Genomic DNA, 27,890 nt, shown 5'->3' on the forward strand with positions numbered 1-27,890 from the left:
ATAAAATGAAAGGGTTGAAGTAAATCTGGTGATGTCTGCCATCTCAAAATCCTATGATCCTGTGAGTGAATGAATGAATGAATGAATGAACGAACTTGTAAAAATACTATACGCCCCGTGATTTTAACAAAAAATCTAGGCCCCTAAGCAAACCTGTTAAAACAGATGGTTGATAATAGCTAAAACACCTTGCCAGCTAACTACTATACCAATTCATTTACTTCATTCAGAGCCACCCTACATTGTCAGAGAAAGGGAGGAGGAAAGGAGGAAAGCAGTGGGGCCTTTTTGAAGTGGTATATGGCCTCAGGTTTAGGCTATACACAGGAGCCTTTAAACAGAAAACATGAGCTATTTCTGTAGGAATTTCATCTAGTTTGTAATATCACTATAAAAAATTCATAGCAATTAATTGAAAACCAAATGACAGAAAATGGAAGCTTAGTACAATTAGAACAAAATTATAAGAAAGGATCTCTTAGTGCTTGATATGATTTTCTTCTCATTGCCTCCCTCCTCTTCCCCGCACATTGGTTGAATTGATAGATATGCCTTAATATTTATGGGTAGGAATTACATAGCTAAACATGTTATGTTAAAAAAATAAAAAAGAACCAAGAATTTTAGTGTATTAGTAACTTGGGATGAGTCAGTCAATCAGTCAGACAACAAGTATTTACTAAGTGCTTATTATGTGCTAGGCTAAGCTCTGGAGATACAGAGAAAGTCAAAAACAGTACCCGACCTCAAGGAGCTTACATTCTAGTGGGGAAGACAAACATGAAAATGACTGAGTGCATCCAGGATATATAAAGAATAGCTTGAATGGACTCTGAGTGCGAAACATACAAAGGATTTGGAGGAAAATCTTTCTGAAGAAGGTGGGCAGTGGAGCTGAGGCCTGAGGGAAGCCAGGGATACTAAGAGGAAGAAATGAAAAGAAAGAGCATTCCAGGCACTGCTGTGCAGCTAGGAAAAGGCCCAGAGTCGGGTTATGTAATACGATGTGTAAAGAACAGCAAGTGGTCCAGTAGGGCTGGATTGTAGAGTGCAGGGAGGGCAATAAATTATAAAAATAATTTTATTATTAATCAATTAATTAATTAATTATTATAAAAATAATTATAGAAAAATAGAAAGAGGGGCAGGTTGTACAGACTGAACTCCCAGAGAACTTTATCATATGATTCTGTAGGTAATAGGGAGCCCCTGGACCTGAGTATTTGGATATACCTATGCTTTCTAGTAATGTCAGAGTCAAACAGAAATAGATCCCTGGGGCCATACATTAACTTATAAAATCACAAATTAGCATTATCTGTATTGTATTGTATTGTATTTTTATTTAGTTGTTAAACATTTCCCAATTACATTTTAATCTGGCACTCAAGCTGGATATTTGATAGCTCTTCCTTAGACAAATCACATTGGCATCTGACTCGAGTGGAACACAGCCGCTATGAATACTGACATGAACTTAGGCTCCACTAGGAGAGACATGGTATCTAGGATAGGGAGTTCCACTGTTTTCCCTGGTCAAAGCACATCTGTAGTACTGTTGCTGTCTGATATCTATATAATATGTAACCTATATATTGTGTTACATATTCTATGTGTATAGAATACACAACATATTAAGTGCTAAATTCAGGGTGCCATATTTTAGGAAGGCTGCTAATAAACTAGAACATATAGAACAGAAGGCAACCAACATGGCGGAGGAGGCAGGGTGGAGAAAAAAGACCATGCTATATAATGGTTAAAAGAATTGGGGGTCTTTAGGCTGCAGAAGACAAAACTTTGAATGGGTATGATAGCTGTCTTCAAATATCAGAAGGGTGTTTTGTGGAAGAGGGATTAGCTTTGTTCTTCTTGGCCCTTGAGAGCAGGGCCAGAACCAATGGATGAAGGTTGCCAAGAATCAGATTTAGGCTTGAAATAAGGAGGAAAAAAGACTTCCTAATAATCAGAGTTCTCCAAAAGATGAATGGACTGCTTCTAGAAGTAATGGCTTTGTGATCAATGGATCCTTTCATTGAAGCAGAATGATCATTTTCCAGGACAATTGAAGAGAAGATTCCTATTCAAATGAAGTGAAATTATGTGATTTTGTGTGCTAAAGACCAAGATTCACTAATTATATTGGGTTTTTTTATGGTTTTGGATGTTATATTGGATATTTAGACAGTATGCTCCCTGAGGGCAGGTATCATGCCCAATATCAACTTTGTATCTACCCCAGCACTAGGAACAATACTTTGCTTATCCACTGTTTTTTTGTTATTTCTCTGTTGTACTTCATTCTGAGAATCTCAAGAACTAAGTGTGGTTATCTTTCTTTTCTCAGATGGCAAAACTGACCATTGGATTGGAGAAGTGATCTGTTCAACAAACAGTGAGTCCATTTTTCTCTCAGACAAAACCTGTAGTGGTCCAATGTCTCCTATTTCTGAATTTTTCTAAGTGGCTGCCATTAGGTTTATGAAATAGAGTAAACTGCTTGTCCTTTTTTTGTTTTTCACCTCCTATGGGGTCTTAAACTTTACAAAGCAATTTCCTCATGTAAGTACTACTATGTCTGTTTCATAGATAAAGAAACCAAGGTTCAGAGGAGTCACTTGCCCAGAGTCACATGAGTCAGTAGCAGCAAGGGAAATGGAACCCCAATCTCCTGGTTGGTAATTCAATGCTCTGGGACTTAGATGCAATGGGATTCAATGCAATGGGACTTAGTATGAAGTCATTGTCTTTTACCATTTGGAAGGCAATCCTATAGAAAAAGGTTTAGATTTACCCTGCTTGGCCTCAGAGGTCAGAACTAGGAGCAATGGGTAGATGTTTCATAAAAACATATTTTGTCTTGATATAATGAAAAACTTACAAAGCATGATCTCAGTAAGTAGCAAATTCCCATTTTCTGGAAGTCTTAAGTAGAAGAGAGAGGGTCACTTGATAGAAATGTCATAGAGTGAATTCCAATGTAGCTATGGGTTTAACATGAACAAGATGATCTAAGGTCTCCTTCAATTCTGAAGTTCAATGATGATACACACACAAATATACATATGTATATATATATATATATATATATATAGAGAGAGAGAGAGAGAGAGAGAGAGAGAGAGAGAGAGAGAGAGAGAGAATTGGAAAGGACAATGAAAGGATTGGAAAGGACAATGAAGGACAATGGATATTATCTAGTCCAACACCCTTACTATGTAAATGAGGAAACTGAGGCCAAGAAAGACTAAATAACTTGCCCATCATCACACAGGTAGTTATTATAAAAAGCCTGGTTTAAACTCAAGCTGTCTGACTCAAAACCCAGTGCCACTCATAGGTTGAGAGATGGAAAGGATTGGGGCAGCTACTTGGATAGAGCACTGGCCCTGGATGTAGGAGGACCTGAGTTCAAATGCGGCCTCAGACACATAACACTTACTAGCTGTGAGACCCTGGGAAAGTCACTTAACCCCATTGCCTAGTCAAAAAAAAAAAAGAGATTGAAAGAATCTTAGAGGCATCAGATCCAGTCCCCTGATTTTACAGAAGAGGAAACAAAGGCCCAGGGTATCTTCCACAGAGTCATACAGTTAGTAAACATGTGAGGAAGGATTAGAATGTGTGTTTCCCTGACTCCAAGTCAAGCACTCTATTACATCCTATACTTCTTGTTCCATTACTCACCAGACACCCACACTCATTAACTGTTCTGTATGTGTATGTGTGTATACATATATACATCTTTAAAATATTATTACATATTAGATAATATATTAATAAGTATGTAATACAGTTTTATAGATTAATAATTATATAGCATATCAATATACTGCAGATAATATTACATGATAATAATTATATATTTTACAGATTAATTATATAGCATATTACTATGTGTTAGATAATATTATATATTAATAATTACATAGTGTATTCTCTATGCATTAATACTTAAAACATTATACATTTGGTGGTATAGATTAATAATTACATATTGATATTAATATTGCATAATTTGTTTATATATTATTAATTAGTATTAATAATCTGTAATTGATATTGATAATTGCATAATGCATTTTATATATTATTGTATAATACATTATATATCCACATGCATTGTATTAATAATCACATATTAACCTATACACATCAATAATTATATAGTATACTATATGATAGTTGATATTGTATATTAATAATTATATAATATGGAACCTATATATTATATATTCTATGTGTATAGTATATATGCCATTTATGTGTATATATATTTATACATATACATATACATGTAGTACAGTAGCATATACTGTGTTAACCAAGATAAAGATGGTTCTTGAATATAGACTGACTATATCTAAAATGAGGTTTCTTTTTTGGGGGGGGAGATAAATAAATATATATATAAGCTCACTGAAAAAGGTGACTATACAAAATTATCATTTAAAATATACTCAGAGGATTATAAAACCTAAAACTGGGAGGTACCTTAGAGATCATCTGGTCTAATCTCTCATTTTTAGAAATGAAGTCACCAAGGTGACACATGAGAATATCAGAGTCAGAATTTGAACCCAGATCTTTTGATTTTAAATTCGTTGCATTTTTATTATAGTTATTTTTAAAATTTCTTTCAGGTCAAACCAATTTCCATTTTTTTTATCATCACTGGTCTCTTCATTTTCATCAATTTCATTTTCATTCATTGTGTACTAAGATCACATATATACCATACAGACCTGGAGGGGAAAGTGTGGCCTGTATTCAGGCCAAAACTTTGGTTTGTGTGTCCACGTACAAACATGTGTATACTAGTCCCTGTGAGGTCCTTCATATATAGGAGCGAAGAAAATGGTATTTAAGGGCATAATTCTCCATATGGACTCAAAAGAGCTTTAATCAACATCATTGAACTATGCAGGTGCAATGGCAGGCCCCCACCCTTTCATCTTAGCTTGTATTCCAAGAGTTCTTCCTTGCCCTTCTCATTGTTAGTAGATGAAAGCTGCCACTATTCATCCTGGTCTTGAAAGGCTCCTCCGCTGGTCTCCCTCTGTCCCTTTCTCGGTTCCTCTCAACAGTTCTCAGGGCCTTGATCTGATCTCCTGCCTTGGCCTCAAACCCTTTCAAGAGTCACAAACTCTAGTTTCAGGTGGTCCCCAAACCAGACAATCCTGTTTCTTGCATTATCCCAGCAGGTAACATGAGGAAGGATCTTTGTTTGAATGAAATTCTGAGGAAACTAATACTTGGCTGGTTGCTTTCTGTAAGGGTCAGTGAGAGCTCCAAGGGTCCGGATGGAGACTCTGTGTGTGTGTGTGTGTGTGTGTGTGTGTGTGTGTGTTTGTGTAGGGGGGGCGGGGTGAGGTGTTCACGTGAGCTTCTTAAATTCTCAACATTCAGGATCAGCTCTTCAAAATGTTTGACACTGATGGAGGCGTACCTCTGGTGAAAGCTAATTCTTACAGTAAATGGCATGCCATCCTTTGGGGCTCCTGGGGAGGTTAGGTTCCCAGGGCTATTATCTTTCAGGGAGGGAAGACAATTGTTGTGAGTGATTTAAGCAACAAAGTTATCAGTCCACATTACAAGAATATACATGTAAACAAGTCACAGCTAAATGCTTATATAAGGCAGCTAGATAGCATGGTGGATGGAGTCCTAGACTTGGAATCAGAGAAACCTGAGTTCATATCCTGCCTCCAACACTTATTAGCCATATGACCCTGGACAAGGAACTTTGCCTCTTAGCCTCAGTTTCCTCTTCCGCTCACAGTTTTGATATTTTGCTCTGTGGAATTCTTCAGTGGTGGGTAAGTGGTATAGGGGCAGAAAAGATGCTCTCTTAGGTACTTTCAAACTCTAAAGAATCACATGATTCTAGATTTCTATTATCCTCATTTCACAGATGGGAAAATCAAGACAGAAGGAGGGTGGGGTAGATTGAATATTGACAATGTAGCAGTCCAAGTTTTCAGTGTAGCCTCCAAGAGTCACCTAGTTCCTACCCCCTAGGGGGATTATCAGTCCTTTCTGCCTCAGGGCCTTCCATATTGCTAGGCATAGCATTTTTCAAACATCCATGATATATTTCCTCTATGTCTATACAACTTAGACTACTGAGGATTGCAGTTGCTGTGGCATAAAAAATTTTGTTTCCTAGTGGCCAGCTCTTTCTTGATGAGCCATTTTGTGTTTAAACAGTATAATCCTTAAAAGAAAGACATCCAATGACCTTATTTGTGATCCCCAGCTTGGTAGAATATTTCAAACCAATTGACACAGCCCCTGAAATCCAAGGTCACCTCCATAACCACAATGGGGCATGTAATAAGGATGGAGGAGAGGATTTAGTAAAAGTTTTACATCCAGTAGGTGCTTAATAAATGAAGGAAGGGAGGGAAAGAAAAAAAGAGGAGGAAGGATGGAAGAAGAGTGTCTCAATTGGTGATGAGGAAATTTAGAAATGTACCTGGCCTCAATGTTATGCTAATAAAATTAATCTGAACAGAAGTACTTGTAAAAGATTGGCTTTACCACTCTAACTGCTTTCTTTTTCCCAATGGCCAACTCATAGAGCATAATTCATTTCCTCTTATGATATGAGAAATTATTCAGGAAATTCAATGGTCATTTCTCATCAGTTTCCTTACAGTAAGCTAGAACATTAAACTATATTTCATCATAATAATGTTGTTCACTTGTTTTAGTCACATCCAACTCTTTGTGACCAGTCACCTTTTGGGTTTTCCTTGCAAAGATAGTGGAGTAGTTTTCCATTTCCTTCTCCAGCTCATTTTACAGATGAGAAAACTGAGGCAAACAGGGTTAAGGTGCTTGCCCAGGGTCACACAACTAATAAGTGTCTGAGGCCAGATTTAATCTCAGTAAGATGAGACTTCCTGACTCCAGGTCCAGCGCTCTATCCACAGTGCCACCTAACTGCCCCATTATGATAATAGCTAGCATTTCTATATACGATACTCTAAGGTTTACAAAACACTTTCCCTATGTTATCTTATTTGATCGTCACAACAACCCTGGGAGATAGGTATTGTTATCATAACCATTTTATATATGTGGAAACTGAGTCAGAAAGAAGTTAAATGACTTGCCAAGGTTCACATAGTTAGTATATATCTGCAGTAAGATTCACATTCACTTCTTTCTGACTGTGGGTCCAACATTGCTTCCTCAGCCTTTACCTATAGGAGAATTGCCTGCCTAATCTTGAGTGGGAATGGAGCAGTGGAAGGTCTTAGATGACAGTGAAAAAATTAATTTCTCATTGTCTTCCTTTAAGACCTCATTGACCAATTACTTGTTTCATCATATGGAGCTTAATCTTATGCAAGACAATGAAACAACACGTGATTTTCATCATGGTAGAATAATTGACCCCTTGTGAGTTCAACCCAAAGGCAGCAAATTCATTTGTTTCATGTGAAAGGTTGGTGGACAGAAAGCTGAATTTTTCTCCCGTTTCTTCTTCTCTGTGTGTGTGTGTGTGTGTATGTGTGTGTGTGTGTGTGTGCGCGTGCACGCTCATGTGTGTATGTGTTTTTAACTGGGAATGTACAGGCCTCTTGGATGTGTTCCATTTCATTTCTGGATTTCTGCTGGATTTCTACTCCTAGCTCCAGGATGGAAATGGGTGCACCAAACTTGACTATTTTTTTCCTTAATAACTGATAGGAATTGAAATCTGAGTCTGCCAGTGACATTCAAAAAGGAGAAATAAAAATTAGGCACTGTGTTAAAGGGAAAGAAAAGACCATGCATTCTAGCTGTGTAACCCTGAAGCAAATCCCTGAGCCTCAATATCCTCATGTTTACAATGGGGATAATGATATTTGCATCCCCCTCCCCATGGGTTTTTGTCAGGTTAGCATTCTGAAATTCTTGGAGAGATCTCAAAATGGAAGTTATTATGATGATGATAACATGGAAGTCTTCCCTTGGAGTCATCAAGTTACCACGAAGAGAAAATTAACAGCTTGAGAAATAAATAGCTAAAGACTTTTCTCTTACTTTTATTTGGTCAGACTCAAGAGCTTTGCTTGCAAAATGCCTTCATAGTGCCTTTGTGATACAGTGAACTCCTCTGCCAATAAATCACTGGTATCTGGAGCAGGTATTATTAGTGGTGGGGTGTTGGTTCATGGACATTTTACTGATTGTGCAATCTTTTCAAGAGGATTTATTTGTCCTCAGATTATATAGAACCCTGACTGTCCTGTCCATGTTATGAAATCCTAGATTCTTAGAATTTCTAAGTTGGAGGACATCTCAAAGTTCCTCTAATACAAAACCTTTAGGAATAAGAACTGAGGGGAAGGTCGCAAGTCCCCTGCCCTCATCCCCCTCCTTCACATGCATCCTATTCTAGGTCTCAGGCCATAAGACTAAAGCTACATTTGTTAACCTACTGGCACAAGGGACAGTTTCCTTTCCTCAAGTTGCCTGAGAGTCTCTATTTTACATTGTAAATTGCATTATAACAACATCTTCTAAGATGGGGATTTACTCCTTTTCAGAGCCTCAGTAGAGACTGAATGCCCACTTCTAAGGTCTACAGTGAAGGACATTCAGCCTCTCAGGTAGGAGCATGGGATTGGTGACCCTCAAGGGGTATCCTCCACCTCAGAGATTTGAAATATTCTATGAGTGATTACTCTGGGCAAATCGCCATTGGCACAGAGCTTAGAAAGAAGCAGGCAGCCTGGCAGCTACCCTCAGGGAGAAAGGAGACAGAACACACTGGAAAAGCTTTTGGGTTGGGGTCTATTATGGTATAAGAGATAAGTAGCAATGTAATTGTAGGACAAAAGCTGTCACAAGGTAATCAGTGCTAAGTACTGAATGAGAGCTAGACAGGAAATGTCTTGGGAACTTGGAGGAGGGGTGGGAAGCTAAAGCTGAATGAGACCTTAAAGATATCACCCAGCACCCTTGTTTTACAGATGAGAGGATGAAGGCCCAGGCAAGGGAAGTGACTCACCTAAGGTCACCTAGCTGGTCAGTTAATACTTGAAGTCAAATCTCTTGACTCCCTTTCCAGAGCTCATCCTATATGATCTTCACACTAGCCCTAAAAGACATAGAGATGGAAATTGTATAGTCCCCAAGAACTTGTCTTGGGTCATAAATCATAGAACTTCTGACAGAAAAAGGAAAGGTCAATGGTAATGCTTGCCCAAGGCTATGCTGGCACACATTTGATGCACATCTATGAATTCTGTATGATTCTGTATGTAAAGGACTTTGCAGTATAAGTTATTTTTATCATCATTACCATCACTATACCATCACCATCACCATCATCACCATCATCATCATCATCACCATCATCATCATCACCACCACCATAATCATCATCATCATCATCATTACCATCATCATCACCTCCATCATCATCATCATCTTTCTTGACAGATGGTTATCCAGGTTTTGGGAATAGTTTTAAGACCTAAGAGTTTCCTTCAGCCTCATAGCAGCTGCTACTTCTTGTCACCAGCTTTACTGATTCTGTCAGATTGTCTCACCATAATCAACCACTGGGACTTATAAGAACAAGTGGTTTTCTCATATGGGGTGCTGTAACCAACTATTCCAGGTTTCTTTATGAGCAGTTGAGTAATCTTTTGCCTCTTTTTCTGAAAAGCTGTTAAAAGTTGAGTGTGGTTGGTGTGTGTGTGTGTGCGTGTGTGTGTGTGTGTATGTGTGTGTGTGTGTATACGTAAGCATGATCAGATAGTACTGTAAAACAAGGAAATAAGTCAAGAACTGGAGGACCTGAGTTTAAATTCCACTTCTGACTTGGTGAAGACTCTTCCAGCTCTTGATCTATAACCCTATGTATTTTTGTGTGCAAGTAATTAGGTGTCTATCACAATGGAGTGATGGATTGGGGAGGAAGATACACTAGGAATGGAATCCCCCAACAAGAAAATGATGCCACTAACAATAGAAGAGCTAGATTTTATAGAGTGTTATAAGGTTTTCAAAATTCTTGACATACATTATGTCATTTGACCCTCACAACAACCCTGCAAGTGAGGGGCTAGTATTATTCATATTTTAGAGATGGAAAAACTGAGGCTGAAAGTATTCAGTATTCAAATTTAGGTCGTCTTGAGTCCAAGACTAGCTCTCTATTCTATTTCACCAGTTAGCTACCTCTAAAATAAGCTTATTCTAAAGGATAATTGGGTCATATATTTCCTCTTCTCAAAATAGATCTCTCTGCTTTCTCAAAAATAAAATGTCAAAGAATAGGTCTTCAGATCATCAAGCAACATAACAATAATTTATGTATAAAATCTTTTCTTATAACTCTTTAAAGTTTACAAATTATGATTACATGACATAGGCAATGTGCATGTTATCAGACCAATTTTACAGATGCAGAAACTGTAACTTACAGAGAGGCAGTGACTTGCCTCACGATCACATAGCTGAGAACTGTCAGAGACAGAATTTAAACCCAGATTTCCTCCCTCCTAGGTCAGTATTCTACCACACTAGCTTAGTTGACAGAAGACTTCTGAGTTGCTGCTGTCAAAGTCTGAGGATTGCTCAAAGGTGAGGATAAGTATTGACACATACACACAGGGGGTTTATCCTCTGTCTGGTGGACTGAAGATCTCCATCTCAGCCTGAGCAACTACCAATACTGGTGTCATTAATGAGTGGGATATCTATAAATAATTTAGTTCTCTTCCATCTGACTGCACTAGAGCCCTTTGCCCTTCCTGTTATCCATCTCATTTAATAATAGCTTTTTTTTTTAAAAATGCTTTGCTTGTGCAGGACCCTTCAGAATCAACCAGCATTTTGTCAGGGCTGGAGGATGGTACTGATACCGTAGCCGAATAATGGCCTCGTTACATCTCATGATGAATGAGCCCGTTGTCCATCCAGCTGGCTCACTGCCTACAGCTTTGCATAATCATTTGGGGACCAACCTAAGTCTCAGTGCTGAGCATCCAAGTTATTATCCGTCATCTTCATCCTTCAAGGAAGATATATTTGGCAAACCGTGGTAATTTGGGGAATGTCAGTTACACCTATTGGAGAGAATGTGGGATGTAGAGTCAGGTTAAAATCTCACTCCTGAAACTTAACTAGCTCTGTGAACATCAGCAAGTGGTTTTCCCTCACTGAGCCTCAGTTTCCTCATCTGTGAGCTGGTGATAATAGTGTCCATAACCACTACCTCACAGTGATTTGGTGAGGCTTAAAGGAAAAAATGAGTTTAAAGTGTTTTGAAAACTTTAAAGTGATTATATAAATACCATTTATCACTTTTAATACTTCAAGATAAAAGATCAGTTATGGCAGTTCCTTTCTTCAAATCTCTCAAAGATCCATGAATCTATAGGTTTTCCAATAGGAAGAGGCCTTAGATCTTTTTTGTATAAACCTGTCATTTTACAGGTGAGGAAATTGAGGCTCAGAGAAAGGAAGTGACTTGAATAAGGGATTGGAATCCAGGGATTGTGAAACCAAATCTAGGGCTCTTTCTAGTCCTCTATTCTTATTCTCCTTGTATTTCCTCACAAGTAAAAAACTTAATTTCTCCGTAGATAGGCTCCATGAATTTCTCTAAGCTACCTATCACCATTCCTCAAAAAAAAAAAAGGCGGTTTTAGATGGACTGGTTTTGGGATGACAGCCATATATTCTGTCACTTAGCCTAGATTCAAAGTGTCTCCAGTTCATGGGCATCTTCCAGACCCTTTGCCATGTTGGGATAGTATTTGAGTACCCAGGCTTTTCCTCATCAAAAAGAGGTATCAGAGGAGGACTTTAATGGAGAAAAACCTTTTTGGGGGTCAAAAGGCAGTTAAAATTCGCTTATAAGTGCCAGTCAATTGAATGTAAAGCACACCCACCTGCTGGTATCTTAGGGCTATAGTTTTCAATTTGCCAGCCCTAGTCCTATCTACTATATATGTGCATTATAATCAGTGGGTGTGATTTCACCATCTATTTTTTTCTATATGTATGCCATGTCCCTGTGGTTAGAACGTAATCTCCTGGAGGGCAGCAACTGTGTCATTGTTTATATTGATATACCCTGCGCCAAATAGAATGCCTTGAATATAGTAGGCATTTATTGAATTGAATTGAATACTTGGGCTTCCTGTGTGGGCAAAGGTATAAAAACCTTCCCTCCAAGATGATCTCCACTAAACCTTGAGCTAAGCCATATGCTGCACTAACACCTTACAGATGACTAAAATGTCACGGAGACTATTGCCAGATTGTCAGCTCCCTTCTCTACTATAGCATTAGAGGGTTTGGAGCTGAGAGGGACTATTAAGATCACCTAGCCCATTCTCTTCATTTTATGGAAGGTTTTTCATCTGAAGCTCACAAAGGTTAAGTGGTTGGGCTAATCAAACAGTCAATCAACCATCAAACATTTGCTGAGCACTTCAGTGTCCTCAGCAAAATATATGCCGGGCAAGTCAAATCACCTCTACTACCTCGACCATCATCTCCCTTTAGACCTGATAGGGACACTCCATGACCCTGAATCTAAGAGCCTTGGGAATAGCAGTGTCCCACCAACCATCAGACCTGCTTCCAGCCCCCATAGCCATCACTGATGGAAGAAATAATTGTGGAGAAGGGGCCTACCTTCCTCATCACCACCAGCAACAACTGGCAGCCAACTGCCACTAAAAGGCAGGTTGACAAAGGAGCCCTGAGAATGGCAGTATTCCCCCACCCCAAGCCTAGAACTACCATTCCTGTTTCTAACCCAGCCCTTACAGCCATCATCCGGGGAAGATGTTCCTATGGAAAAGAGACCTGTCATCCCCACTAACTGCCAACCAACCTCCACAAACAGGGCAAGTAAGCCAGCCTAGACTGAAGCAGCAGGGAAAGATCAAGAGGCATCATGGGCCAGGCATGTCAAACTACCACCACAACCTTGACCACCATCTGCCTCAGACCCTGATGGGGCACCTCACAACCCTGAATCCAAGAACCCTGGGAATAATGACATTAAAGAAGAGGCATCATTACTATCTGCTTTGCTGCTGCACCTCAGGACCATGGGACAGTTCCCATCTGACCTGCAGTTGGGTTGTCTCTCTCTTAGAATGTGAGTTCCTTAAGAGTAGAGACCGTCCTTTTCTACTTGTATCCCAGCACTTAAAACTGTGCTTTGCACATAGTGAGTAGTTAATAAGTGTTTTATTCATTTATTCATTCATTCATTCATTCACTTCCTATGTTCCAGGCACTGTTCTAGGGAAAGAGATAAAAGTTAAAACAGTCGCTGCCCACCAGGAACTTGCATTATATCCAGGGACATAACATGTATGCATGTAAGCAGAGACAAAATATATAAAAAGTAAATGCAAGGTAACGTGGAGGATGACAAGAGGCGCTATCCGGTCACAAGATCAATGGAATCATGTATCTCTAGCTTGAGAGGACCTCAGAGCCCATCCAGTATAATCCCCTCTTTTTGCCTGTAAGCAGACATCAGAGAAGTGAAGTGATTTGCCCAGGGTCACAGAGATAGTAAATCACTCTAAACGGGCTTTGATTAGTAAAGGACTCATGTCCTTGGATCTTGAACTGAGAGTTGAAGGAAGCTGGGCATGCTAAGAGGCAGAGATGAGGAGGGAGAGCATTCCAGGCCTAGAAGCCAGCTTATGCAATGACATGAAGGTAGGAGATGCAAAGTTATGTGCGAGGGATAGAAAGTAGACCAGCTTGACTGAAGGAAGGGGTGGGAGTACTTGTAATTGGCCTGGAAAGGGAGTCTGGAGACAGATTGTGAAGGGTTTTAAATGACAAATAAGGGAATATATATTTTAACATAGAGGCAATGAGGAACAACTGTCTTGAGCAGAGGGCAACATGATCAGATTTGTATTTAAGGCTGCACCTGTGTGGAGAGGGGAGAGACTAGGAAGAAGCTATGGCAACTGTCCACATGAGGTGGTGCTGAAGGTAGTCGGGAATGGTTGTTCAGTCGTGTCCAACTCTTCATGATCCCATTTGGAGTTTCCTTGGCAGAGATACTGGAGTGGTTTGCCATTTCCTTCTCCAGCTCATTTTACAGATGAGGAAACTGAGGCAAACAGGGTGAAATGAATTGCCATAGGGACACACAGGAGTGGAGCAGGACTCAAAACCAGGCCATCTGACTCCAAATTAAGAGCTGTTTCCACTCTATCCATTTAGAACTTAGCAACATTGGTGGGAAGAGTCAGACAGAGCATATCCACTTACTTAGAAGAGTCTGCAGCTCTCTTCCCTCCCACCATCCCCCTGCCTCTATTTCATCCTTCTTTGTCACTCAAGATGACATGCCACTATGCTATGTGTTTTTTTTCCAGGCTGTTGAGTGATGCTATTCTTTGAAAATAATATAATGCTCTTTTTTGCAACAGAAATACTGCCTGCAGATGGGAAAACCTCTAATAACTGATGCTTTGGGGGAATATGTTCTGATTAATGGAAATGTAGGCCTAACTGATGGGGTAGATAATGTAAATACTCTGTTAAGACTTCAACCCTTGTTCAGCATTCATTCAAAAACCTCATTCAAAAACAAAGTATACCCACCTTGTCTGTGCAGGGCGCTGTGGTATTTGCCGGGGGTAAAAAGTGCCTTTTTTTTCCTTCAAGAAATGATATTGCTTTTATGCCACAAAGAAAGGAAACAGAGATAATGTGGTACAGTGGATAAAGTACTGGTCCTGGAGTCAGGAAAATCTGAGTCCAAATCTAGCCTCAGACACTTATTAGCTGTGTGAACTTGGGCAAGTCACCTAACCTCTGTCTCAGTTACTTCATCTTTAAAATGGGGATAATAATAGCATCACCTATGTCCCTGAATTGTTGTGAGAATCAAATGAGATAGTATTTGTAAAATGCTTAGCAAAGTGCCTGGCACATAGTAGGCATTATATAAATGCTAGCAATTTTGATGATGATGATGATGATGACTGACACAAGGTTCCTGTCCTCAAGAACACTACAGTCTGAGTCATCTACTTTAGTTAGCATCATTTAATTTTTGATGATTCAGGATCTCAGTCTTTTTGGGTATTTAATCTATCCTCTACTCAGCTGCCAAAATAATCTTCTTAAAGCTTATGCATCTGGGTGGGGCAATGGGTGGAATGCTGGTCATGGAATCAGGATTCAAATCAAGCTTGTTAAACTTACTAGCTGTGTGACTCTGGGCATATCACTTAATACTTCATATCGCTTTATAGTTCATCCCTTTATTTCCTAATCTGTAAAATGAGGGGGTTGGAATGGATAGCCTCCAAGATTCCCCTTCCATCTCTAAAACTATGATCCTAAATCTGATAATATTCCCTCACCTTCTCAAAAATATTTAGTAGGTAAAGTTCAAATTTCCTGGCCTTGTTTTTAAAGCCCTTTTCCAATCTGGCCCAGTCTCTCCAGACTTATTTCACATCACTCCACCTCATGCAACCTATATTCCAACCAAGATGTCCTAGTTTGTTCCCAGAGTTTAGCATTCAATCTCCATCCTCCCTGCTTTGGCTGACCCTCTCCTGCTTTCTTTCCCTCCCTCTCCCTACCAGGTGACAGAAGGTTCTACATAATCCATTGATACATTATTATAGAATCCTTTCTCCATTCCCCAGAACTGACAGCATGCCTTTTTGCAAATATAAGCCTGCATTTCTTGGCCTGTTCCCATCTGAAAATCTCCCAGCCAGTCTCCCAAACTTAGAATCTCAAATCTGGGAGGGACCTTAGAAATCAGCTAGTGCAGCATCTTGCTGTACAATATAGAGAATCTCTGCTACAACATTCCCAACATGGGCCTACTATGAGTGGGCCACTGGGCTATTTTCTAAGATGGCCATGGTATTGATAAGTGGCATTTAGCTTCAATAGGAATACCTCAAGGGATCAGCACCTCATCACCTCACATGACAGCCCATTCTATTGCTGGATAGCTCTAGGTGAAAAATTCTTCCTAATATAGGGATAAAATCCCCTTCTATGTAACTTCCCTTCACTGGCCCTAGATCTTGTAAGTGGGGCCAAGCATAACAAGACTAATCATCCTTTATTCACTCAGTCAACAAACATTTGTTACACACTGACTGTATACATTGTGCCGAGGGCCTTGCCGATATCTGAAGAGAGCTGCTGTGTATCTCCTAAATCTTCTCTTGGTCCAGGTAAACAGTTTCAATCCATGTCCACATCCTGTTTGGTCTTTTCTAAGAATCCCTCCAGGTTACCAATGTCCCTCCTACAACATGTTGGGCCTATGGGGCATTAGCTCCCCCAGGTTATCTGAGAGGCTCTTCTATTTGGAGACAGAGCTGGAAATAGTCTCTGTAGGCACAGACCTCATGACCACCTTCTATCCTGCCTGAACATGTTTCAGCTTTTATAGAATGCAGGAATATCTCATTCTCTTTCCACAGCTGAAAGGGATTCCTCCCTCTCCGCAACTCTCACTTGTATCATTTTTGTTGACTTTCTCCTTTCTGCTTACAGGATTTAGATTCAGGTATGCAGGGAACTGTAGAATCCTCTTCCATCCTTCTCATAGGAGGAAAGTGAGGAAACTGAGGTCCAAAGGGGTTAAATGATTTGTCCAAAGTCACATGGTCATTAAGCATCCAAGCTAGATTCAAACCCTGGGCTTTGGGGTCCAGAGCCCATGCTTTCCCACTCTACCATACTGCCTTCTAGTAAGTGTCAGAGTTAGAATTTGAACCCAGGTCTTCTTCTGATTCCAAAGCCAGCTCCATGCTGATATTTTGCAACTGGGTCATTTGTGTGTACCTTTCTCTCCTTTAGACAATAAGCTTCTTAAAGGGTGGGACTATGTCCCATTTCACCTTGCATCCTTAGTGCTGATCATAGGCCTGTACACACAGTTGGCACTTAATAAGTGTGGCTGAATTGCTTTGCATCCATAGACCTGTGGGCGAGGTAGGGGGAGAGTAGGTTTTAAGCTGTCACTCCTGCTCTATTTGGAATAACAGCATGTGGAGAGATGAAATATATAGAAAGCTTTTAATGACACTTTAATATCTACGTGAAGTGTTCCAAAGCAGGCCCCCTCACTGTACGATTCCCTTGGAAGAAGAGGAGTGAAGGGCTCTTTGGTTATATTTCTGTAAACACTAATGATGTTCACTCAAGTGATATTGAGGGTGCAAAAACTCTGTGTCTGAAGCCCTGCTCCAGCTCAGCCAGACAACTGGGGTCTGTCCTGCTCCTCCCGCGGTGGCCTGTCTCCTTGGTCATAGTGAATGATGTCCCCTGAACCTAGAATGCTTCCTTCCATTTCTGCCCGTGAAAATCATATCCATTTTCCATGGCCCCAGCTCAAAGGTTACTTCCTACTGGAAGCCTTCCCCATTCCCCCTGCTGGGAATGAGCTCTCCCTCGTGGGCACTATCACAGCACTTAGTTGATACCACACACATACTTTTTGTATTCAATCTTCATTCACAATACGAGTAAGAATGAAGTTATAGGGAAATAGTGTGGCATCAGGGATGGGAGTGAGGGGTTTGGGGAGAAGCATTATCACTGGAGTCAGAGGATCTGGCTTCAAATCCTGTCTCTCACTCTTACCTATGTGACCTTGGGTAAGTAATTTTCTTTCCCCTGGGTCTCAGTTTTGTCATCCGTAAAATTAGAGAGTTAGACTAGATGACTGCTGAGGTCCCTTCCGCTTTCAAATCTGTGATCCTATGGACCCTCATGACTATTATCCAGTTATTTCGGGTTCACTTTTTATGGCCCTTTCAAGACTGTAAACTTCTTGATGTTCGGTTTGTTACAGTGGATTGAGCTCTGGATGTGGAAGCAGAGGGATTGGGCTCAAGTTCTAGCTCTGTTACTTCTCTGTATGGCCTTGGTGAAGTCCCTTAATTCTCTGGGGCTCTGCATTCCCCTTTTCTTTAGAGTGAGGGGGTCAGACTGGGTGACCTCGAAGGTCTCTTCCATCTCCGAATTTATAATCCTACGATCTCTAGCATGAGGTTTTCCTTGTTGAATGAGAAGCCATCCTGCAAGAGTGGAAAAAGGGCAGGATCCGGAGTCAGAAAGCCTAGATTAAAATCTCGTCATTTACACTTGCTGTTCTTGCAACCTTGGCGAGATCACTTAAAACTCTCAGCCTCCGTTTCCTAATATGGAAGATGGGGAGAAATGGCCCTTGTGCTATCTGCTTCACAGGGTTGTGAAAAAGTATTTTGTAAGCCTGAGAGGGCTATTGAAACATCAGCTCCTGTGGGTTGGATGGAATGAATGTAGCAGTGTACTGAGACCAGAGACCCCAGATTCCAGGCCATGGATTCCCAACCTGTTTGCTCCCATTGTCGAGGTTTCAGCTGCCTCCGAGGGAATGATAAACCTGTACAGATAGATTGTTCCTTCCAGTGAAAACTTTTTCTTCCATAGCAGATAATAGATTGGCCTCCCTACCACCAGGCAAGCAAGGCCAGTGTTTATGATGTTCTCTCCAGTGGAATTCATCCTTGTCCTGTTAACAATTCACAGAGCTCCACATATTAATAAACTGGCAGCAAGGTTAATGCAACTTGCAGTTATTGTTTCAGGATTCATTTTTTCACTCATGTAACAATGATGAACACTCATTCTACACAGAAGATTCTTAGGGCACAGGGGAAACAGTGTCCCATCTACATCCCACAATATGGCCAGCTTGAGATGGGAATAATGATGATGTCTAAGAGTCCAGCATTTGTGAACCTTAGTTTCATCTGTAAAATGGGGGTGAAAATAATAGTACCTTCCTCACAGAGTTGTTTGTGATGTTGAAATGAGATACTATCTATAAAGTGCTTTGTAGAGCTATTTACATATTAACTGTCATCATCACCATCATCATCATCATCTTCATTGTCATAGAAGTGTCTATGACATATTTGAGACTAAGAAGCTTGTGATTATGGTTAGTGTCAGATCTGAGGTGTTAGGAGTCAATTATAATTCAACATTAACTTTCTGTGTGTACATGTAAATTTTGGCAATAATAATCATAGCTGGCATGTATATGGTGCTTTACAGCTTCCTAAGTGTTTTCATTATAACAACCATATGAAGTAGACAAGTGATATTATCTAAGTTTCACAAATGAAGATGTTGAGACACAGAATGCTTAAGTTTTTTGCCATTGTCATATGGCTAGTAAGTAGTAAAGCCAGAACTCATTCTAGGATTTTTTGGGTCTATGTTATTCTCTTTTCTATATACAATCATAGAGGTAGTGATAAGGGATGTTAGAGTTAGAAGAGAGCCTAGAAATCTTCTAATCCAAACTTAATTTCACAGGTGAGGGAACTATGACCAGGAGAAGTTATGTGACTCCCCCAATGGCATTAAAGTCTTTGGTGATGAAAGCAGAGCTAGAAATCCAGGTATCCTTAACTCTTACAGGTTCAGCACATTTTTCAATGTCTCATGCTTGACTTCAATGTTCTAACATTCTGCGTTCCACACCTAGTCCAGCTCTCACATGCTGATCTGTGCTTTAGCCTTCTCTGTTCCAATCTTAGCTGTGATGCGATGAATTCTGTAAGCAGTTTAGGCTAGCTGGTGGAAAGGCATTTAACCCCAAAGCATTTTAGCACCTTGATGAGGGTCAGTGTCCTCTAGAGAGTCAAGAAAGCAGTATTTCACCTGGATGCTAGAAAGCAGCTTAACCACCCAGTATGCCTTAATCCTGATTAAGAAAGTCCTTGATACTACTCTTGTGCCATTGATTCCAATTTTGCTGAAAAGCTTTGATTATGACCTTATGATGAATGGAAATGAGCCCGAAGGGAAAAAATCACAAAGCAGCCCAGAATGTTTGAGCTAAAAGAGAGCTTAAAGTGTTGAATGTTACAACATGTGAAGTTGAATGTTAGAGCTAAAAGGGACCTTATTAAATGTCATCTAGTTCCACCACCTCATTTCCCAATGATAAAACTAAGGGAGAAGAAGGAAGTGATTTGTCCAAGGTCAAAAATAAGTGTTATAGCTAGAACTTGAACCCAGGTCTCCTAATGATACCATAAATTTGTTGTTTTTTTCTTCTAAGTGAGACACCCAGAGCTGACTTGACTTTGGATATATGAAGTAAAATTATCTCCTTTCTTCTGGTTCTGCTTAACTCACTGCTTCAGTTCTTACCAATTTGACTCAGTTCTCTATAAATAGAAAGGCCTCTATAGATGAGGCCTTTATCAGAGAAACTTGCTGTAATTTTTTCCCTGGTTTTCTACTTCTCTTCTAATTTTGGTTGCATTGATTTTGTTTGTACAAAAACTTGTTAAGTTAATATAAAAATTGTCCATTTTACATTTTGTAATGCTCTCTATTGTTTGGTCCTAAATTCTTCATAGACCTAACAAGTAAACTATTCCAGGCTCCCCCTATTTGCTTATGGTATCACTTTTTGTGTCTCAATCATACTGCATTAGTTCATACAAGGCTTCCTAAGTCTCTCTGAAACTGTCCTTTTCATCATTTCTTATAGCAATCTCATACCACCATTAGCCTGGCATGACTAGCTCAGTTTTTTCTGCATGAAAGACTTGGGGCTGTTGCTTATACATCAAAAGGTCATCAAGATACTTTACTTAGAAGCTGATGATGCAGAGATGTGTCATAATGAGTCTTATGGAGATGAGTCCATGGTGAAGAGCACTATGGGAAAGGTTACAAGGGCTAGACAGGAGTCTCATCTGCTGAAAGTATGAGATGTCAAATGATGAATTCCCTCAGGTTAGGGTGAGTGGGTGGAGTGGGGAATCCATCCATAATAGGACAGATTTTTAAGTCATGTTTGGGGTCACTGCTGACCCAGGCTCACTCAGCTATATTTTGGGGGCTAATAACCCACTTTTTTCCTCTAGCCTAGCCCTAAGTTTGGGGATTTCTCATCCATGGGGGTAAAATCAGTGATTCTCAAATTTCTTGTGATAAGGGGAGTCTGTTTTATTGATTTCACTTGTTCTTGCATCATAGCCTTTTCTGGATATGCTAATCACCTCCTGCGAATCTCCCATGTAACAAGGAAAAACAATAATGCAAAACCAGCTGACACAGTGAACATATTTGAAAATGTATACAGTATCCCCCTTACATTATTACTCCTTCTCCAGTGAAAGAGGCAAGTTTCCTGAGGTACCGCATCACACCTATCAGATTGGCTAACATGACAAAACAGGAAAGTGATAAATGTTGGAAAAGATGTGGGAAAATTGGAACACTAATGCATTGTTGGTGGAGTTGTGAACTGATCCAACCATTTTGGAGAGCAATTTGGAGCTATGCCCAAAGGGCTATAAAAATGTGCATACCTTTTGACCCAGAAATAGCACTTCTAGGGCTGTATCCCAAAGAAATTATAAAAAATGGGAAAAGGACCCACATATAAAATATTTATAGCAGCTCTTTCTGTGGTGACAATGAAAATTGAGGGGATGTCCATCAATTGTGGAATGGCTGAACAAGTTGTGGTATATGAATGTAATGGAATACTGTTATGCTATAAGAAATGTATAGGTAGGCTTCAAAAAAAACTTGGAAAGAGTTGTATGGATTGATACTGAGTGAAGTAAGCAGAACCCGGAGAACACCGTACACAGCAACAGCCACATTGTACAGTGACTAACTTGGATAGATTTAGCTCATCTCACCATTGCAAGGACCAAAGACCTCTCCAAAAGACTCATGATGGAAAATGCTATCCACATCCAGAGGAAGAACTATGGAGACTGAATGCAGATCAAAGCAGACTATTTGCTCTTTTTTATTTCTTCTGTTTTGTTTTGTTTTGTTTCTTTTTTCTTGTGTTTCCTCCTATTGCACTAATGTAAAAATATGTTTAATGGAAATGTATATGTAGAGCCTATATCAGATTGCACTCTGTCTTGGGGAGGGAAGTGAGGAAGGAGGGGGAGAAAATTTAAAACTCAAAAGCTTATGGAAATGAATGTTGGAAACTGAAAATTAATTAATTAATTAAAAATAAAGAAAAGAAAGAAGGGAGTTTCTTCTTCAACTTCTCTTGGGGCCAAGATTGATACTTTCAGAAGCTTTCATTTTCTAGTGGAATCTTTGTGTTAAAATCTTAAATCTCACCTATCAGCACCAAGTAAAACATTTTATGATATCATATGGATCTTTTTTGAAAAATATAAACATACTTATTACAAACCATATTGGATGAATGGGTCTCAGACCCAAATACGGTGGCAAGGAACAAAAAGCAAAAGTACAGAAACCTAATGCAGAAGGTAATAGAGCAGTGTTTGGTGAACTGTGTTGGTAAGTCCTTGTGTCCTGCTCACTCTTCTTTTTCCAGGAACTCAGTATGGATCAGGAGCTCCTCCACTTGAATATCACTCTGATTTTTTCAATCTTACATTTCCAAATCATTTTTATTTTTATTCTAATGATGCTGTGTGACCCTGGGCAAGTCACTTAACCCCATTTGCCTAAAAACTTTAAAAAAAAAACTTTTATTTTAATGATATTATAAACCATTTTGTGATAAGGATATAGTTAGGATCCATCAATAAGGGATATGTATGTATATATATATATACATATTTATATATAGAGAGAGAGAGTATGTATATGTAAGTATGTGTGTATTCATCAATAAGGATACAGACATATATGTATGTGTTTAAGAACAATATTGGGTGCAACTCATTTTGTAAGTTGCATCACAAAAATTTTTACTTTCCGTATCACTCACTGAAATCATGATTGCTTGCTTTATGTTTTGTTTTGTTTTATGATGGGAGGGGGAACAGGAATTGTTTCTGTTCCTCCTATATTCACTTTTTAAAAAATTAAAGAGCTTTGTTTGCCATTTTTCTGTGTCTTGTTTCTATACTCCTTTGTGACCATTTTTATTTTATTTTTCATTTAACAAGCATTTTTTCTCACCTTCCTACTCATCCCCAATTTAAAAGAATAAAAGAAAAACAAAACTTTTGCAACAAATAAGCATATTGAAGCAAACAAATTCCCATGTTGGTCATGTCCAAAAATGTATGTATGTTTCATTCTGCATCACACCTTTGTCAAGAGGTGGGTGGGTACCATGCTTCATCATCAGTCCTCTGAAATAGTGATGGGTTATTGTACTGATCAGAGTCCCTAAGTCTTTCACAGTTGGTTGTCTTTATAATGTTATTGTATAAATTGTTCTCTTGTTTCTGCTCCCTTCGTTCTGTATCAATTCATACAAGTCTTCCCAGATTTCTTTTGAACCCCTCCTTTTTGTTATTACTTACAGCACATTATTCTATTACATTTGTAACATGGATACACATTCATATACCATCATTTGTTCAGCCATTCCCCAAATAGTGGGCATCCATTTTGTTTTGAGTTCTTTGCCTCCATGAAAGAACTGCTGTCAATATTTTTGTACAGATGAGCCCTTTTCCTTCCTTTTTGATCTCTTTGGCTTAAAGGTCTAGTAGAGGTCTCACTGGGTCAAAGGGTACACACAGTTGAAATGATTTTTAAAAGCTGTTTACCCAACCACCCTTCAGGGACATATCTAGAGCACCAAAGGGAAAACGTGCATGGGAGAGGAGTGGTGTCAAGTCAGCCTCACTTTTCTGTTTAAGATTTAGCTCTCAGATGAGCTACAGGTGTTGGCTTTATTGGCAGAATCTTGATTTAGTTATTCTCCTTTTGCTTTCTTGTCACATCAGACTGCCTAGTTTTATCCAGTTCTGATGCATAATGTCTATAGTTTTTCTTTAAAAGAATATAAATGGGCACTGATGATTTTGAATTAATATAGAATTTACTGAGCCAAACTGCCGATTATAAACACATGCAATCTAAGGGGTTCTTGCCATTGCAGTCTCTCTGTTCCTTCAAAGTCCAGTTCTGCTTGCTTCTTCCTCCAGAACACATTCCTTGACTTCCAGATGAAAGTCAATAAGTCAATCAAAAAGCATTTATCAAGTGCTTACTGTATGCCAGACACTGTGTTAAATAAATACTAGGATTATACAGAAAGGGAAAAACACTGTCCTTGCTCTCAATAAGCTCATGTTCTAAGGTGGGAGATGCCATGTAAATACAGGTGTGTGTGTGTGTGTGTGTGTGTGTGTGTGTGTGTGTGTGTGTGTGTGCGCGCGTAAGATGGATGCAGAAAAGATTGAACGTGACCTCTCCCAGACTACTCGCCTAGAATCTCCTTTGGCTCACCATCTGTGTACTTGCTCTCCTCATTAGATGGTATTTTTTTTTTTAAGAGCAGGGTTTATGTCATCTCCATCTTTGAATGTCCATCAGTGAGCACAGGACATAGGATCATAACCTCACAGATTTAGAGCTGGGATGGACCTTAAAAGCCATTGACTCCAAGTCATTCATTTTACATAAGAGGAAACTGAAGCATGGAGAGGTTAGGTGACTTACCTAGGGACACATAGCTTGTAAATGTCTGAGACAGTATTCGAATTCAAGTCTTCCTGACTCCAAGTCCAGTATTCTCTCCTTTGCACCCCTTCTGTTGAGCCCTTAGTAGACATTTTGTGAATTTGTATAAATCCATAACAGCTAGATTTTCTTGATTATGGGCCTCCTGAACTGGCACTCCCTAAACCACTCTCCCTTTTCTGCTACAAGTAAGTTGTATGTTCAGAGAATGTAGCTCTGTGTTTTTGTATGTACCCATTACAGGTAGCTAAGTGGTGGAGTGGATAGAGCACCAGGCCTGGGGTCAAGAATACTCCTCTTCCTGAGTTCAAATCTGGCCTCTGACACTTACTAGCTATGTGACCCTGGGTAAGTCACTTAACCCTGGTTGCCTCAGTTTCCTCATCTGTAAAATGAGCTGGAGAAGGAAATGGCAAATCACCCCAGTATCTCTGCCAAGAAAACCCTGAATGCGGTTGGACATAACTGAATAACAACAACAATTATTTCTCTGGATTTATTCTTAATGTCTGTTTGTTTCTGTGCATGCGCAAGTCCCATTTATCCCCTTCACAACAATCCCAGCTTCCACTGATCCTTCCTAGAGATAGCAGAGTCACTGTCAGAGTCCCCATCACCCAGACCCCTCTGCTCTTTCAAAGTTAGTGTCTCTGAGCAAGCTCTGTTCCTCTTGGTTTGCTAATGGATTCTTGGTGTTCTTTGTGAAAATTAATTCAGGAGGCAAGCTTGGTGTGCTAGCAAGAGAACAGGACAGGCAAGGAGAGTGAGGTTTGAGTCACCTATCTAATGTGTGACTGTGGGCAAGTCACTTTCCCTGCTCTGAGCTCATTACCTGCCTTTGCCTGACCAGTTTTTGGCAGAATGGATCATCGAAATGGAGCTGGCTGCAATGGGCAATGAAAGTCAAAAACTCTTTGCAAGCATTAAAGCAATTTTAAAGGTGAATTCTTGTTATTATTCAAGTGGCCCCGAAGGGGACTTGTAGGGAATGTTCCAAACAAGCATTCATCAAACAAGGATAGGAAGAAGTAAATCTTTGCGTTCCCCTTCAACTCTGGAATTCTCAGGACCCTACATTTACAGTTAGACATGACCTTAGAAGTCATTTAGCCCAATCCTTTTATTTTACAATTTAGGAAACTGAGGCCCAGAGAAGGAAAATGAATTGTCCAAGGTTCTATAGGAAGTAAATGCCAGAGTCAGGATTAGAACCCAGGCCTTCTAACTCCAAATCTAGCCATCTGTTCCACTGTACCACACTGATTCTAAGATCAGATCAAGTGAAGGGTATAAAGAAATCTTGTAAATTGCACAGTATTTTATATATACATGCATATATATATATATATATATATATGGTGATAAGGAGCTTTTTTAAAATGGTAACTGTGATGTCATCAGTGTAAGGATCTCTAGGCGAGGAGCTTAATTCACCAATGCAGATCAGCTGCACTGCTAAGGTCCTGGTTGGGAGAATTTCCTGGGCCAGTGAGAAACATGCCCAGAGTCACAAAGTCAATTATGACAGAGGGAGGTTTTGAACCCAGGTTTCTGATTCAGAGGTCAGATCTTTATCTACTATGTAAAGTTGCCTCTTAATAAGTATTTAAACTCCCATGTTAGGAGGAAATAGACTCCAATATTATTTTAAGTGTGATTAAAAATAAATGGGAGTTTGATAAGCAATGTCTGTTCAGTTTCATAAGGTTTGGGGAGAGAACTTTCCCCAAAATCTAAGGTGAGATTTTCAGTGGCCAGCTTCCAAACCTAGCATTACAGATTTAGAGCTGAAAGGGTGATCTAGCCCAACCCCCTCATTTTACAGGTAACAAAACTGAGGCTCAGAGTCACATAGGTAGCTAGGATTTGAACAGGTCTTCTGATTCCAGATCACAGATACATCACTGTTATTTAATAGCAAGTCTCTTAAAGAATTCTAAAATAATAATATCTCTTTCCTTTTTTTTTTTTTGGCTAGGCAATGGGGTTAAGTGACTTGCCCAGCGTCACACAGCTAGTAAGTGTTATATGTCTGAGGCCAGATTTCAACTCCTGAATCCAGGGTCGGTGCTCTATCCACTGCGTCACCTAGCTGCCCCTACAATAATAAAATCTCACATTTCTGTAATACTTTCCTCACAGCAACCCTATCAAGTATGAAAGTTATTATGTCCATTTGACAGAAAAAGAAACTAAGGCTCACAGAGGAAAAGTAATTTGCCTGAGATCATTTTAAGTGGTAGAGCTAAGTTTCAAATTCAGATCTCCTGCTTCCAGGTCCAGTACTCTTTCCATGACACCGCACTGCTCATTCTACATTTCTTTGTTTTTTCCTTTCCTTCCTTCCTTCCTCCTTTCTTTCTTCCTTTCTTCCTTCCTTCCTTCCTCCCTTCCCTTTCCTTCTCTTCCCTTCCCCCTTCCCTTTCTCCTCCTGTTTTCTTTCTTTTTCTTTTCCCCTTCCCTTCTGCTTTCCTCTTCTCTTTCCCTTGCCCTTCTCCTCCTCCCTCCCCTTCCCCTTTCCACTGCCCTTCCCCCTTCCCTTTCCCTTCTTATTTCCTCCCTTCTTCCTTTCCACCATCCATTTCTCCCTCCCTTCCTCCCTTCCTTCCACATATATTGATTAAATGCCTAAAGTGCACATAGCACCTTGATAGAGCTGTCTCCCCCATGTTACCTGCTTTGATCCAGGACTGTATTTTGTAGTGAGTGATTACTGTGGCAGATGCTTAATAAATGTTTGTTGAATGACTAAATGGCTAACATATTTTCATAACAATTCTGGGGAGGTTATATAACTGTCACTATATTCACGCCTTGTGGAGTCTCCATGTTTTTCACTGGCTGCCTGGAAACTGGAAGCCAATACTATTTTGGATACAGCAGTTCACTGACACAGCAGTGTTTGGATCTGGTGATTCTGGATATGAAATCAGCTCTATTTTGTCATATAGTTTGTTATACACAGTCTAGCCTTTGAGCTGAGTAGCATTCTAAGAATAAGGAAAATGTTCCTGATAAGGAGCACTATCCAGAAGTGGGATGGGTTTCTCTTTCTGTCCCCAGGGATCTTCAGGCCGAGGTGGATGACCACTTACTGGGTATGGCTCCAACCTACCCTTCTAGCTCCATTCTGTATCACTGCTCCTTCCATACTCTTATTATTTTTATATCCAATCCTCCATCTCCTCTCTCAATGATATTACACTGGCTGCCCCAGCCTCACAGCCTGGAATACACCCCCTGCTCCCCTCTGCTTCTTAAAATCCCTACAAAGCTCAGTTCAGTTACCACTTTCTACCTTAAGCCTTTGCTGTTCCCCTAAGTTACTAGTGATCCCCATGACCTTTATTGTATATATGCATATATTTGAATATGTCATCTCTCTTGATAGAATTATGCCCTTGAAG

At 39.8% G+C, this 27,890-nt stretch overlaps 1 long non-coding RNA gene across 1 annotated transcript in view; it reads left to right on the forward strand.

Moving 5' to 3' along the window:
* The window catches only part of LOC114032856, a 223,488-nt gene extending 202,278 nt beyond the window's left edge, over positions 1-21,210 (forward strand). The window contains exons 2-3 of the long non-coding RNA XR_003567877.1: positions 2,348-2,395; positions 21,031-21,210. This is a non-coding gene — a long non-coding RNA (uncharacterized LOC114032856). The remainder of the gene's footprint in view (positions 1-2,347; positions 2,396-21,030) is intronic.
* The last annotated feature ends 6,680 nt before the right edge of the window (positions 21,211-27,890 follow it).

Source organism: Vombatus ursinus, unplaced genomic scaffold (genome assembly GCF_900497805.2).
Source record: "Vombatus ursinus unplaced genomic scaffold, bare-nosed wombat genome assembly UNPS02005659.1, whole genome shotgun sequence".
NCBI lineage: Eukaryota > Metazoa > Chordata > Mammalia > Diprotodontia > Vombatidae > Vombatus > Vombatus ursinus.